The sequence below is a fragment of the Macaca fascicularis genome, chromosome 5, assembly GCF_037993035.2.
Source record: "Macaca fascicularis isolate 582-1 chromosome 5, T2T-MFA8v1.1".
NCBI classification, from domain to species: domain Eukaryota; kingdom Metazoa; phylum Chordata; class Mammalia; order Primates; family Cercopithecidae; genus Macaca; species Macaca fascicularis.
This window is the reverse complement of record NC_088379.1, coordinates 187,221,826-187,236,532: the sequence shown is the minus strand read 5'-3', so window position 1 is coordinate 187,236,532 and position 14,707 is coordinate 187,221,826. Positions and strand designations below refer to the sequence as shown.

Sequence of the window (14,707 nt, the reverse complement as noted above, 5' to 3'; positions counted from 1 at the left end):
CTAAAAAAAAATACGAGGAATAACTATTTTCTTAGCATCATGCTTAGTGCCGGTATGTAAGGATGAATGAGACAAAGTGGTTTTCTGAAAGAACTTGTCCCCCTAGTGGGGGAGAGGGAAATGTAAACAAATGACTACAGGATCCTGTGTTAAGTGCTCACAGAAATAAGAATCAGGTGCTAAGGAAGCAAGAGAGGAGGAGGAGCCAGAAGAAATGCTGTGCAAGGCTGGCGCGGTGGCTCACGCCCGTCATCCCAGCCCTTTGGGAGGCTGAGGCGGGTGGATCACCTGAGGTCAGGAGTTCGAGACCAGCCTGGCCAACATGGTGAAACCCCATCTCTACTAAAAACACAAAAAAATTAGCCAGGTGTGTTGGCGTGTGCCTGTAGTCCCAGCTACTCCAGAGGCTGAGGCAGGAGAATCTCTTGAACCTGGGAGGCGGAGGATGCAGTGAGCAGAGATCACACCACTGCACTCCAGCCTGGGCAACAGAGTAACACTCTGTCTCAAAAAAAAAAAAAAAAGAAAAAGAAATACCAGGCAAGTCAGCTCTTGGAAGCTCTGTGAGATGCAAGGAAGGGGCACAGGCATCATCGACCAGCAAAAACACTGGTGTGAAGGTGGGAGTGGAAGAGCAGTGGAGGGTGAGGTAGGATCACCAAGGGTCTGATAAAACACAATTCAGAATGACAACTGTGACAACAGTGTGGAGGCTGGATTAAAGAAAAGACAGGCAGAAGGCAGGGCAACCCAAATGGAAAGCTAGTAAAATAGCGTACGGAGAGCTGAAGAGAGCCTGAATTTGGGCCCTGATGGTGGGAACAGAGTGGGGGAATGAGAGAGTTTATACTTCATTTTAGACACCTTTTGATCCAATTTGTTTTTTAAATAAATGTTTCTTAAACAAATAAGTTCTTTCTGATCAAGAAAATGTGACTCTCTCCTGAACGAACTATTTTTGGTGATTTTGAGTCCCTGAGATTTTAGTGCTACATAATTCATAGCATGATGATAAGGAGATATCTCCAGTAAAGTCTGAAACAATACTTTTAGGTATTTTGATAATGGGCCAGTGTTTTCTTTCATATGATAAAAAGATTTCTACTTAGCTCCCATTAATTGTAATAACAGAGAATTCAGTATAAAGTGAAGCATACCCTAAACTCCAATCAGTAATGTTTCCCAGCTTTGCCTAGGAAAACAGAAACCTTGTATGCAGCACTTAATCGCTTTAACTGGAGTTTCCAAAAACATTAGATCTTGTACTGCGTTTAATAAAACTCTTCCTCTTATTGAACAATACTGGTTCAAACATTTAAGCAAGAATTCCATTTTATTGGAGTTGATATGAAACACATCACAAGGAAAATCTTGGCCATAAAGTTAAGAAATATAAACTATAAATCTTATGGCTTTAACTTCATAAGGGAAGTGATGACTCCAGAGCAGCAGCAATAGAACTACTAAAACTTGAGGCACTTTCAAGTAAACACACTTACGCACTTGTTAAAACAAACATTCTTCCCACCGCTAAAATCGACGTTGGCAAGTCTCTCCTCTTACTAGCTCAAAAACAATTTGAAAAGTAGCAGAATTGCAGCTTCTTTGCAAAAAGACTAATCATTGTCATTAAAAGACCCTTAAAAGCAAATACAGAATGGTCAGCCGACCTGATCACCTTAATTTTTAATGAAGGGGTATTTCCATATAAGACGATGTGTGAAACACACTTATGAAAGAAACTCTATCATTAAAAAGAAACTAATTTTAATTTTCACCTTCATTCTGATTATCTACAATCAGAGGAAATAATATTTGAAAATGAAAAGAATATGATAAAGCCATATGTAAAAATGTGTAAGTGATAAGACAAGCAGAGGTGGCTGTCATAAAATAGCCAAATGGCTTTTCCCACCTCCATCAAGGTCACTTTACTGATGATGGGCTCAATAAGATGATAATGCATTTAACCACTTTCCTTGCATCTGACTTCGACCTCACAAATCCAAATGGCCTTGTTTAACTACCCTGGCCTTTCAGCATTTCCCTGAACAAAGATAATTAAGGAGATGTACTGCCCCCTACTATCACAGGAATTGAAAGCCAAATAAACTTTTAAGAGCACAGCCAGGTGTCTACTCCGCTAATGTACAACTTTGAAGCAGGAGGTAAAATGAAATAATGGTTAAATAATTATAAAAGGTTAACAATGTTAAATTTGTTATATAAGGTAATTTTGTTTTATTTAAAAGAAAAGGCATAAAAAGAGATCTAGATTACATTTTACAGGTCTCTAGACAGCAGGCCCTCTCTCTCCCTGCCGGAAACAGTTTAAGGCTAAGGAAAAAAAGGTGCTGTGCACAAACCAGGATGAAATCAATTCACTGAAACTTTCACACATCATTTTAATTTTTTACAAATTTTAATATATATAACCACAAAAGACTAAAGCGTTTTTTAATGTTACTTCCATATTAGTCATTTTGTTACGCTTTGTAATATATTCTGCCTCTTTAATGTACAAAACAAGACATTTATGTCAAACACTATTTAATATTAAGTGAGGGGAATAATAACATTTAAGAGAGAAACTCTGTTTTTCTTTTAAATACTACAGTATGCCATTTCCCAAACTTAACTATTATTTAAATGTGATATGCCTACAAATATTTGTGTGTACTTTTCAATGATTATTCCTCCCTTGTAAAATGAATTTACCATCATACCAACATACCATTCATGGCATAAACTGTTTCTGGGAAACCAAAAAGGTAGTTGTTTTCAACCTGTAAAACAACTGCCAATAGTAAAATTTTTACTTTCAACAGCAAAAATTAAGAGTAGACATTTCAAAACGTAAATACATAGGATTTTAACTGAAATAGGTTTGTAACTAAAATCAATGTATAAACAACAATCCTAAAACAACTGGTTTCTTAAACATGAAAATACCATCCTTTCAAACCTGCTATATATGTATATATATGTATACAAATACAAAATAATCTCTCTAGTACACACACTGTTGATCTTTATAGGGAAAACCAAATGTGGACATATCAGAAGACAATGTATTCCAGATACCCAACAAGAGAACTCAGCTCAGGTCAAAAGGCCTTATGCAAAAATGAGTGTTAGAATAACTTTTCATCTCAGACAAAACTCCTAGAAGAGTTACACAAATTTTCTGTATTGCATATTATCTATTGCTAGAGGTATCTGTCATACCAAACTGATAAATCTAAGCGTAATAAATTTCTAATGCAAAATATCTCTTTTAGAATAAAGAAATATGTTATTTGGGCTTTAAAATAGTCAATGTTTATGGATATGGAATCACTTCACGCCATTATAGCCAAAACAGCACTTATCATTCATAACTTAAAATCCATATTTATATGCTTTAGATTTGTCAAGATCAAAGTGATGTAGCAAAAATTTCACCAATGATCCTAATCTGAACCTTTGGGAGCCCTCCTGCTCCTCTCTCCCATTCCTCTGATAGCCCTTATGCTTTCATTCCTTTCTCTCTGCCAGGAAGTTCCGCGGCTTGTATTTGTGACTGCAGTTGTATTAGCTAAGAAGCAGGCCACTGAAAGATCTAACCATTTGGCCACAACTACTTAGAAGTTCTGGTCTAACCCAAAAGGGTACAGTTTACTGCACGGTGCCCCACGTGCCCCCCTCAAAAAAAATCTAAAAAGAAAACTTCTGCTCCTAATAATTTATTTACTTTCTTCACCAAACCACTCTATCTCCATGGCACCATTTTCACAACATTCAAATATCCTTAAGGAAGAATATCCGTTTTCTCCAGTGTTAGGTGCTAAAGCACTCACATCTATGATAAGAGAATAACTACAGCCGTCCTTTCATTTAAACTACATATGTCTGTATGTGTGCATGCATACATATAGATTTTCACAGAATAAGAAATCCATAATAAAGCATCAATTTATCACATTAGTGTAAAATTTAAATTTCCTTTAAATGAGGAAAAGTTACTATAAAATAACTCATTTTAAGAAAAATGTAAAACAAATATATTGTCCTGTATTTAGCATTTACCAGAAAGGTGGCTTGTTAAAAATCTTTATTCACAATTGTTTAAAGTAAAGCCTACCAAACAAAATAAATTATAAACATAAAGAACTGATGTTCCAAAGCCCAGTCTCTTAATTGCTGATCAGAGCTGAAAACAGATCTTTTTTCTCCACTAATTGAATGAGTCTTGTTAAATCTTTTGAAATGAACTTTAGAAAATGCAAGAATACAGCGTAGAACAGGTTCTTTAATTTGGGTCATTTTCTGTTACTTGCAGTAGTGACGGGTGCTTAGCAACGCTGTTCTGGTGGCCCTTTTAAGGAAATGAATACCTGAAATACAGCATTTTAATCTATTTTATAGCATTAATTATCAAGATCACTGTATTTCGACAGTGTCTCCTTTGCCACTTGCTTACATTATGAAAGAAAGGAGTCCCGTGAAAAATTGAATGTATTATTCCAGATGACAGAAGATCCTGTGCACCTCCTTAACCAAGGCAAAATATGTAGGAACATAAGAACTAACAGTAAACAGAAGCCACAGAAAGCTTTAGTTTAAATGTTTAGAGAAGGATATTACACTGAAAATCAGTGTTCAGACATCAGTAGAAGAGTCCATGAGAAGTCGCTTTTCTTTTTCTAAATCTTCGAGAAGAATTAAATTCTATTATGCCCCATACTAGGCCACTGCTATCTAAGAAACGTGATGCAACAGCCAAAATTTAGTATGATTTTATTTGGTAGTTAAAAATCTGCTGAATACTTTAAATACTTATTTTTTTTTTGTTATAAAGGAGGGTTTTTACATGAGAAATAACAACAAGAATATCATTTGAATTATGGCCAAGTTATTCACTTCATATTTATTATATTGTGCTGCAATGATAAACTACTAAGAAGGCAGGAAAACAAGGTAAAATGCAGGGCTACCAAGCAGTTTCTAAGAAATCAAACTGCCATGTCATACTCTGGAAATACGTCCATTCACATCTTATTAATGATCAATACAACAGGTTAAGAAACAAGTCATTAAAAACATTTGGAATGTGCCTTTCTATCTTTTCCTGATGTCAACTGTCATTGTTAAAAGTACAACTCTTTTAACTTTTTCCTCATAATTAAACAATTCATTTTAGATATCATGTCCTGAAGAAGGAAGGTAACGCTCTTATACAGCACTATTCTTCTCTATCTTCACAGCTAATAAGAGATCAAGTGACTCCCTCTTTGTCTAGAATGTACCCTAATTTCAGTCTTTCACAGCCAATTTTTTAAAGCTTTTTAACAGTCTCTGAAGATGAGAAAGGAACCAGGTGAACCACCTGCAATCATATTTTTGTAAGTTTCAGTCTACCAGTTAATGTATAATCACCACCTCTTTAAATTAAACATACTTTATAGCGGATCTCAAATTCATCATCACATTGTGTAAATCACAGTATAAAATGGGATAACACCAACATTTCTCAAGTTTTTTAACCTCTTATAGCAGATGGCCTCTGCTTGGAGTTTAGTCTGTTGAACACTGCAGTTGCATTTTAATACCTGGGAGTCCGCTGAAAAAAACAGAATGTGGGGCACGGACCAGTTACATGCTGCACTAAAATATTCGGCTGAGAGGGAGGCTTAGTTAAGTTAGCTGATTTCTAAAATGCCTTCTCTGGGTATTTTCAATCCTTTCTTAAGGACTACTTTAACAATTAGCACACAGAGGTCTTTGGATGGCTCTCTGAAACATTTAAAATCAGAGAACAAAAGGTTTATTTTAAAAATGAAAACCTTGGCTTGTACAACTCCAGACGTGAATCTGCTTTCAATTACTGAAAGTATTTCCACTTTAGTGGAAGGGGATCAAATCTTCAACTACACCATCTTAAGGCACTGAATTTGATTATATTAGGCTTTCAGAAGACAGAATGACTCTGTGACACAGGCACATATAGCTGTATATATCATTTATATGATATTCCACAGAGATAGAGACGCCAGCACAGGAGAGGGAGGAAATGTGACTTTCTCATTCCCAGAGCTGCCACAGATCTTTGTTTTGTTTTATTGAAATACACACATCAATGGCAAATGATTTTTACTTTAATAGACACAGCACAAGTTTTTCCAAACCATCTCCAACTATCTTTGCACAGGAGTAGCCTGCATCGAAGCACAACTGCAAAGTTGAATTTCTCTGAGAGACTGCTCTATTAAACCTGACAAAAATCACACTACGTATTTCGCAGGCAAAAGACTGCTCTTTAATGAGCAAGCTTATTTTGTACCTTTTCCCCCATTAAGCAATTAGTATGATGGATTTTAGTTAATGGAACCAAAGGGCTGATTAATTTAAGCTCAATGCCGATTTTTGCACATTTCAGACATAAATTATCCAAAATCACTACTGCTAGACTGGCTCCCAACGAATTCGCAAAAGTCACCGAATGCAGGCAAAAAGGCAGCTTTGCCTCAAGGATTAGGACAGTACACTACTCATGAAAAAAAAATCCATCTAATTAAAAATACCGGGAACAAAAGACTCCATTCTCCCCGCGGCTACCTGCACCACTCCGGGTGACGAAGAGTCATCGAGAAAGTTCAGCCTCCATCTCTTCGAAATCCTTAAATGTGGTCCCTCAGGGGTTAAAAAGCCACCTCATCTCAGATGCGAATGTTGCCTCCGCACCGATTCAAACCCGCGCCGAGCCTCCTCCCATTCCGACACCACAAGGGAGAAAAGCGGAGCCACCGGCCCCGGAGCTGAGCGCAGCCGCCGCCGCCACCGCCGCGGTCCCCGGAGCGAGCGAGCGCCCCTGCCGCGCGGGGAGCCTCACCAGGAGCCGCGCTCCGCCAGCCCGCCCCAGGCCGCCGCCGCCGCCGCCGCCGCCGCCGCTCACCCACCTTGCCGCGGCGCGCCCTCGCTGTGGCCGTGCGGAGCCGAGCCCGGCGCTGCCAAGTTGCCTGGGTCTGGAGCGTATCGTGTTACAGCGCCAGGCTCCAGGCTCGGGCTGCGCGCGGCGGCCAGACATGATAGGCTGAGGCTCCTCTGTTTACACCCGGCCGCCGAGGGGGCGGCGCGCCGCTTAACCCGTTCGCGCCGGGCCGCCGCCGCCGCCGCCCGCCAGCCCCGCGTCCCGCGCCCCGGCCCGGCCGCCGCCTCCTCCCCTCGCCTCACCCCCTCACCCCGCTCCACACACGCGGGCCGGGGCCTGCGAGCAGCCGTGCCCCCAGCGAAGACGGGGGAACTGCACTGAGAAGCCGCTCCCGGCACGCTCGGAAGACCCAGCGGGGCGGCATCCTCCCCTCCACACACGCACGCTCGCGAGCCGCCCCGGGCAGCGGCCGCGCTCTCTGGCGGGGCTTTGCGGGCGGCTGTGGATCCCGGCACAGAGCTGTTCTCCCGCCACAGAGCTGTTCTCCGGCAGCGCTACTTTCCCGTGCTCACAAAAGCATCTCTCTCCCAACCCATGAATGGATCCCGACCCCTGCTCTGCCACCATTCATGCGTCCCGCATCCCAGGTGTCGCCTTCACCCACACGCCCCACGTCCCCGCGAAACTCGGCCCTCCAGCTTGCGGGACGCGCTGCCTGCGAGGCGGGCCCGGCGGTACCTCGGGGGCGGAGGGGTCGGTCGCAGGGCCCGGAGCCTGGCGCCCGCGGGGCGTCCGCGGCGAGGGGGTGGGTGTCGCTCGTGAACGCGGCAGGGACCGGCGCAGCCCGCGCTCGCCCCTCGGCCTCGGCCGCCGCCTCTCCGCCACTTTCTTGGCCCTTGGGCGGACCGGCCCGTGGCGGGGGCTGCTTTGCGCCCTTGTCCCCGCAGCAGTCGCGGACCCCCATTAACGCTGAGGAGTCAGTGTCACGATCCGGGGAGAGAAGACGGTCTCAGGGGCTGAAGGCATGTGTGCAAGTGGCCCGAGCCACTCTCCATGATGTGCCAGGGCTGGACAGCCCTGATCCGGAATAGCTAATGTGGTGTTCTAACTAGCTTTACTTTTAAATAAAATATACTTCAATACTGCAGCACTTAAATTTTTATAAAAAATTGTCTTTTTTTCCTCCAGATCCACTATTATCATTATTTTTGCATTGCTTCCAGTCCAACGTCCCTCCTCCTTTTAATTTTTTTCTTCTAGAACATTCCATCCTCTCCAGCCTCTTCCTCCATTAAACTGAGAATTGAATGACTGAATGTTCGTGAATTTTTAGATTCAGCGGTGCTTCCTTCCAACCCCTCCAAACCTCTCATTTTTATAAACAAGAAAGAAAACAAGAAGCACTTTACATCGCAATACCGGTATCAATCAACATATCTTTATCAGCTCTCATTCCATATTTTAACTACCTTCTAAATACAGACTCAAACCAAAAAATTAATACTTTAAGAAAGGAAGGATCAGTGTTCTCTTTTCATTTATCAATAAGATTAGCAGACTGCAATTAGAATTTCTCTCTTCTCCACCTTCTTTCCTACAGTAAAGACAAAATGCTTTCCTCATTCCCATGATTCAACGATAACAGTAATTTCTTTATCTTCTTGAACATATTACCTTTACCTTGACTTTTGTCGCTTTTTATACCCAATGCTACAAGAATATGAATACAGCTCTTCTACCTCTTTGTAGATACTTTTCTTTCTCATTTTCCATTACGTCTAAGACATCCATTCTCATACATGGAAATATCTGATGCCGCTCAGGTTTTAAGCAGTCTCTACACCTTAAGTGTTTTTTTCTATTACTAACTCTGGGTCTTCTAAAATGGTGACTCACACACACACACTATTACAACGTCACAACCAGCCTGACTTCCTCCATTAATGATCAATATATTCACCCTTTAATTGGGACACTACGAAGATATCATAGAAATTATTTAAACACAAAGCAGTTATTTAAAATTTAGACATTCCTTTGACACTATAAATTTTGAAGTTATTTCAGGGTTTTGAAATTCTCTTTAGTAAAATTGGGTCAAAAAATAGAACAATAGGTATGTTGTCGGGCACTAAGACTTCTAAGCTCTCAAGCAAATATCTTCCTTAAGTCATAATGTTTTGAAAAGGATCATTTCACAAATCAATGCAATGCATGTGTCTTTCACAAATCAACGCAATGCATGGGGGTGGGGGGTAACCTGAAGTAATTGCAAATAAACACCATATAACTAGGGCAGAGGATGAAGATAATGTTGTTCAATTGGAATCTCTGAAGAATTAAATTTGCAGAACATTACACGGTTAAAATTTGCCAGGAGGTGGGGTGGCTCATGCTTCTAATCCCAGCACTTTGGGAGACTGAGGTGGGCGGACTGCTTGAGCCCAGGAGTTCAAGACTAACCTGAGCAATATAGGGAGACTCTGTCTCTTAAAAAAAAAAAAAAAGAAAAAAGAAAGAAAGAAAGAAAAGAAAAAAAAAAGTGCTAGGACCTGGGGGCTTGCCTATGCTTCAAAAATGCATTCTTTGATTTTTGACAATCACAAGTTAGCAAATCTGGACTTGGATTAGAATGTTCGAGTGCAGAAAGATAAGCACACTAATGGAAGAATGAAAGGTTTTAAGATCTTAAATCAATCATTGTTTGGGTCAAGATGAATCTCAAGAAGACTGATATTTTGGCATGTTCATTTCCCCAGATGAATGCTATGTAAATTGGTCACTGATTGATAGCATTTATTAAAATTTCCATTTAAAATGCTAATTAGATATAAATATCACATACAGGTTAGGCAAAATTTTATATTGGAGTGTACTGGAATATTCTACATGTATATCTAGTTCCACCTTTTCTGAATACAGAACTAATTATGTATTTCCAAATTAGACAAAGATGGGATCCCTTGAGAATAATCAAGGATTTACACTGAACAAAGCTGAGCAGTAGCAGTAGCAGCCCATGGGGCAGAGGCAGAGGAAGAGATATGGTTTTAAACAATTTCTGTTGTTGAAAAGTGAAGGATGGTTTCTACATATATCTTCCCAAGAAAAGATACACAGTTTTGTGGACACCCCCGTGCATACATTAAATCACTGCCATCTTTTAAATACAGGAGTCCACCAAAGAGTTCCACAGAGACATGTAATGAGATCCATGTTCAACTTGTTTTCTTCTACTGTAGTTTGCCATATTGATGATGTCAGAGATAATCAGCATTATGGCTACTGCCTTCTATAACTTAAGCAATTCTTGTCTAAGGTCTGCGGAATTCCCCACAGTTCCACGAGCAGACACTATCAAATATGTTGAATTACGTGGCTATTTTATGTTGTGAATGAATAACCACATATGGAATCATACTTGCAATATTAAATGAATTTTACTTAAAACTGAATTCAGTTCTTTAGGCATAAAAACCTAATGACTGCACACCACAAGGAAGATTTTTAAAAATGCATGAACCAAATCAAAGCAAATTGTATTAAAAAAAAAAAGTCCACAAATGAGTTGTTACTTCAAACTGGCACCAACTTAGCTTCATATTAAGAGTGCTTCTGACCTCTCTCTGCTTAGGCCAAAAACTTTGAAGAAAAATCGAATTGTAACCGACACTGAGATTATTACCTTTCCCGCTAATTATTAAGCACCAAATCCATACCGTCAGAGGCGCTAATACAAAATCAAAATCACACACTCATAGCTACACTAAATTGATGATTATGATTAAAGCTAACACTAAGCACTTCATTTTATGACTGGCATTTGATACATACCATTTGTATTTAATTCTCTAATCTCATATGAGAAGAGTAATATCACCCCATTTTACAGACGAGGAACTGGAGTTTGGAGAAGTTAATCACGTGCCCACATAGTTACAGAGTGCTTGGGCCTAAACACAGTTCCAGATTTGATGGACTCAGAAGCCTGCTGCTTAACCATTTCTCTATTTAGACGGTATTGACTCAGTAGTTAAAACTGGTTATTGGCCAGGCACTGTGGCTCACACCTGTAATCCCAGCACTTTCGGAGGCCGAGGTGGGTGGATCACCCAAGGTCAGGAGTTCGAGACCAGCCTGGCCAACATAGTGAAACCCTGTCTCTACTAAAAATACAAACAATTAGCCGGGCGTGTTGGCACCCCCCTGTAATCCCAGCTACTCGAGAGGCTGAGGCAGCAGAATCACTTGAACCTGGGAGGCAGAGGTTGCAGGTTGCAGTGAGCCCAGATCGTGCCATTGTATTCCTGCCTTGACAGGAAGAGCAAAACTCCATCACCACAACAACAACAATAACAACAGCAGCAGCAACAACAACAAAAAGCTGGTTATTAGGAGTGGAGTTCACCGTTTAAATAAAATTTATCAGGATAAGCCCCACCAAAGATTTGGAAACACAATATTCCATTTAAAAATTGATAACTTGTGGAGTTGAGAAGGAGCAAAATAAAAAAAGGGACAGTCCTTGATTTCTCCTGTGTTTTCAAATTACCTCAAGAGGTCAGGAAACCAGGAGGCCGATATTAGCATCCTCTGAGAGCTGGAATCTTATAGAGGAATAAAATGGCTGATAAACATCCCTAAACACCTGAATTAGGGGTTGTCAGATATCGATCTCTGTCTGTCCCTCTAGAATCTAGTTTGTTTAGATGGACTCTTAAAAATTATACCTTTATTTGTAAATACATATATTTGTAAAAGCATATCAAAGAAATTGTTACCAAAATTATAGCACACTGATACCAATTGGTAATAATAATTGTACATTAGTTAGATCCTGTGAGTAAAACTGTAGATTTTGTCTTACATTTTGCCAACTGTTATTTTGTCAGTAGCACGTAACTTTCTACCAGCTATGTGGGCTCTGACATAAAACTATAAGCTGACATAAAACTATATTTAAAGTCATGGGTCTTTTCTCCAATAAAGTTCAATTATCATTTACATTGGAACAGAAATAAAGGTTTGAAAACAAAGTCTTGTAATAAAGGCCAATTCATAATTTTTCACAGATGTCTACAGTAAATCTAAAAGGCTGGTATAATAGCTAGGTGATTCTTTCTTTGATTTATCCTATGGAAAAATCCACCCACAAAAGACATATGTATTTCACCATAATAAACGACCCACATCTGAAATCGTTTCTAAAGGAAGTTCTCTTCTTTACTTTTAAAGGTGTTAAATTATTTCACCCCCCAAAAACCAAATGCTTTGTGGAATCTGATACATGATGAAGACTTAGGACTCTTTCTTTAGATATGCAATCATGTCCACTGCATGCCAGAAGCACTGGTCCTTAATTTTGTCCTAATTCAGATGACCTTGGGCAGGAGCCTCCTGGGTCCTCTACAGCCTGGGCAGGCAGGGAGGAGGAGGAAGCAGGATCTGGGTGTGTGTGATGAGGTCTGGACTCTTAGCAGGGGGCAATCAAGCAATGCGCTGTGTGCAAAAGGCTTAGTGAGCTTCAGCCCTGTCTTGGCAACTATCCAAGTAGGAGGGACGGGGATGAGGCAGGGACATCATTCCTACCTGGTGGTGAGAGCAGGAGAGGGGCAGGAGGGCAGAGCTTCAAGAGAAATCCAGATGGCCAGCAAGAGTTAGCTGGGGCTATGGATGCCAGGAACTAAGTACATAGCGAGAGCTGAGGGCCCAGCCCAAGTCAAGTCACCAGGTGTCCAAGAATGTTGTAAGACAATCTATAGCACAGAGAAGTATATGGAAGCCTAGTTTTATCAGTAACCTCCATGACTGGGGAAGGACAGGAGTGGCCAAGCTAGAGGGAGTGCTGCTTATCCCTGGCACACTGGATTCAGGGGCTGCAGACAGACTAATTCCCAGGCCCACCCAGGGATGGCAGTATTTGTCTATGCTTGGCAACTTATTGGGGTTCACCTAACTTTTAGGCTTTGATAATAGGAATACATTTTGGGGAGTATTTTGAATGTATTCTTTGGCAGTCCAAGATAAAGAAATGGAAGTGCGATAAATAAAAATGGTTGAATTGTTTTTAATTATGGAGCAAATTCTTCAATCTGGACCATTTGTTTCCAACCATCATGCCATTCACCCATTCCCAAAACACTTATGTTGGTTCTCAGGCCAGGCACGGTGGCTCATGCCTGTAATCTAACACTTTGGAAGGCTGAGATGATGGATCATTTGAGCCCAGGAGTTCAAGACCAGCCTGGGCAACATGGCGAAACTATGTCTCTACAGAAAAGAACCCATATATATATGTGTGTGTGTGTGTGTGTATAGTCGAGTGTGCTGGCATATGTCTGTAGTCCCAGATAATCTGGAGGCTGAGGCAGGAGGATCACTTCAGCCTCAGAGGTGGAGGTTGCAGTGAGCCATGATTGTGCCACTGCACTCCAGCCTGGGTGACAGAGCAAGACTCTGTCTCTAAAAAAAAACAAGCAAACAAACAAACAAACAAAAAAAACAAGCAATTTTGGTTGAATGTCAAAAATCTTTGAAATTAAATGTATTACTATAAGTACTTTGTTTTGGTTGTTTAGAAACAAAGAATTATTCATTGGTGACTAGTGCAGTGGTATTGTCAGATGGGTAGTTGTCTATATTGGCAATAGCCATGCATAGATCAAATCCTTTATGCAGTGGACAGAACATAGAAATCACATAAACTTTTATATCAACCCTTTACAATTTATAATATCAACCATTTGAAAAGAATCCATATGTATTATTTTTGCAAATAGCTTACTTATATCTTTGTTGACAAATCTAGATATATGTATTAATTTCAGGTGTTTTCATGATATAGTCATATAGAATGTGTTTTTCAGGATTTTCTGACTTTGTGAACATGATTCGTATGAGAGTAGGCACATATATTTATGCATCATTGACGATAGAGGAGGTATATGCTCGATACCTCTGCATTTTAGCTGACCAATTTCTGCTTGCTCATAAGTTGGTTTAGAAGTCAGTTCTTCCATTTAGCCTTGCCTGATTCACCAAGAACAGTTTACGGGCCCCTCTTCTGCATTCCTATTCAACTCTGTAAATATCCTTGTCCTACCTTCATCGTACTATATTCTGCTCCCTGTCTACTTGTCTGTAGCTCCTTCCAGACCATGAATGTATGAGCATAGGGACCATTTCTTTGCTGATTTCTTAACATTTGGCATAGTGTCTTGCACAAAAAAGACACTAAATAAATGCTGGTTTGGGCCAGGTGCAGTGGCTCACGCTTTTAATCCAAGCACTTTAGGAGGCCGAGGCAGGCAGATCATGAGGTCAGGATTTGAAGGTGGGCAGATCACGAGGTCAGGAGTTCAAGGTGGGCAGATCACAAGGTCAGGAGTTCAAGACCAGCCTGGCCAACACAGTGAAACTCCGTCTCTACTAAAAATACAAAAATTAGCCGGGTATGGTGGCACGCTCCTGTAGTCCTAGCTACTAGGGAGGCTGAGGCAGGAGAATCACTTGAACCCAGAAGGTGGAGGTTGTGATGAGCAGAGATCACACCACTGCACTCCAGCCTGGAAAACAGAGCGAGACTCTGTCTCAAAAATAAATAAATAAATAAAACAAAATAAATGCTGGTTTGGGGATGAGTGGATGGATGGATGAATGGATGGGTCAATGGAAATGAAGAATCCAGGTTTAAAAAATTGCTTGCTGATTAAAATGATTCTTTCCTATGTATGTGTCACACTATTCCGTAATTATTGTGTTTTTTTTCTCTTTCTGTCTGTCTGTGTCTCTCTCACA

The 14,707-nt window shown here is 40.7% G+C and overlaps 1 protein-coding gene across 29 annotated transcripts in view; it reads right to left on the bottom strand.

Annotated features, from left to right (window-relative positions):
• The window catches only part of TENM3 (teneurin transmembrane protein 3), a 2,750,454-nt gene that overhangs the window by 352,024 nt on the left and 2,383,723 nt on the right, over nt 1-14,707 (bottom strand). For 6 of the 29 annotated variants that reach the window (XM_045391907.3, XM_074040787.1, XM_074040788.1 and 3 more), the window contains exon 1: nt 6,939-7,006. The exons of 18 other annotated variants lie outside the window; for them this stretch is intronic. The gene's annotated coding sequence lies outside the window, so the exon portion shown is untranslated. Of the gene's footprint in view, nt 1-6,597; nt 7,007-7,648; nt 7,729-14,707 lie in introns of those variants that run through there. 5 more of the 29 variants (XM_065545717.2, XM_074040792.1, XM_074040794.1 and 2 more) reach the window with 3 other exon arrangements.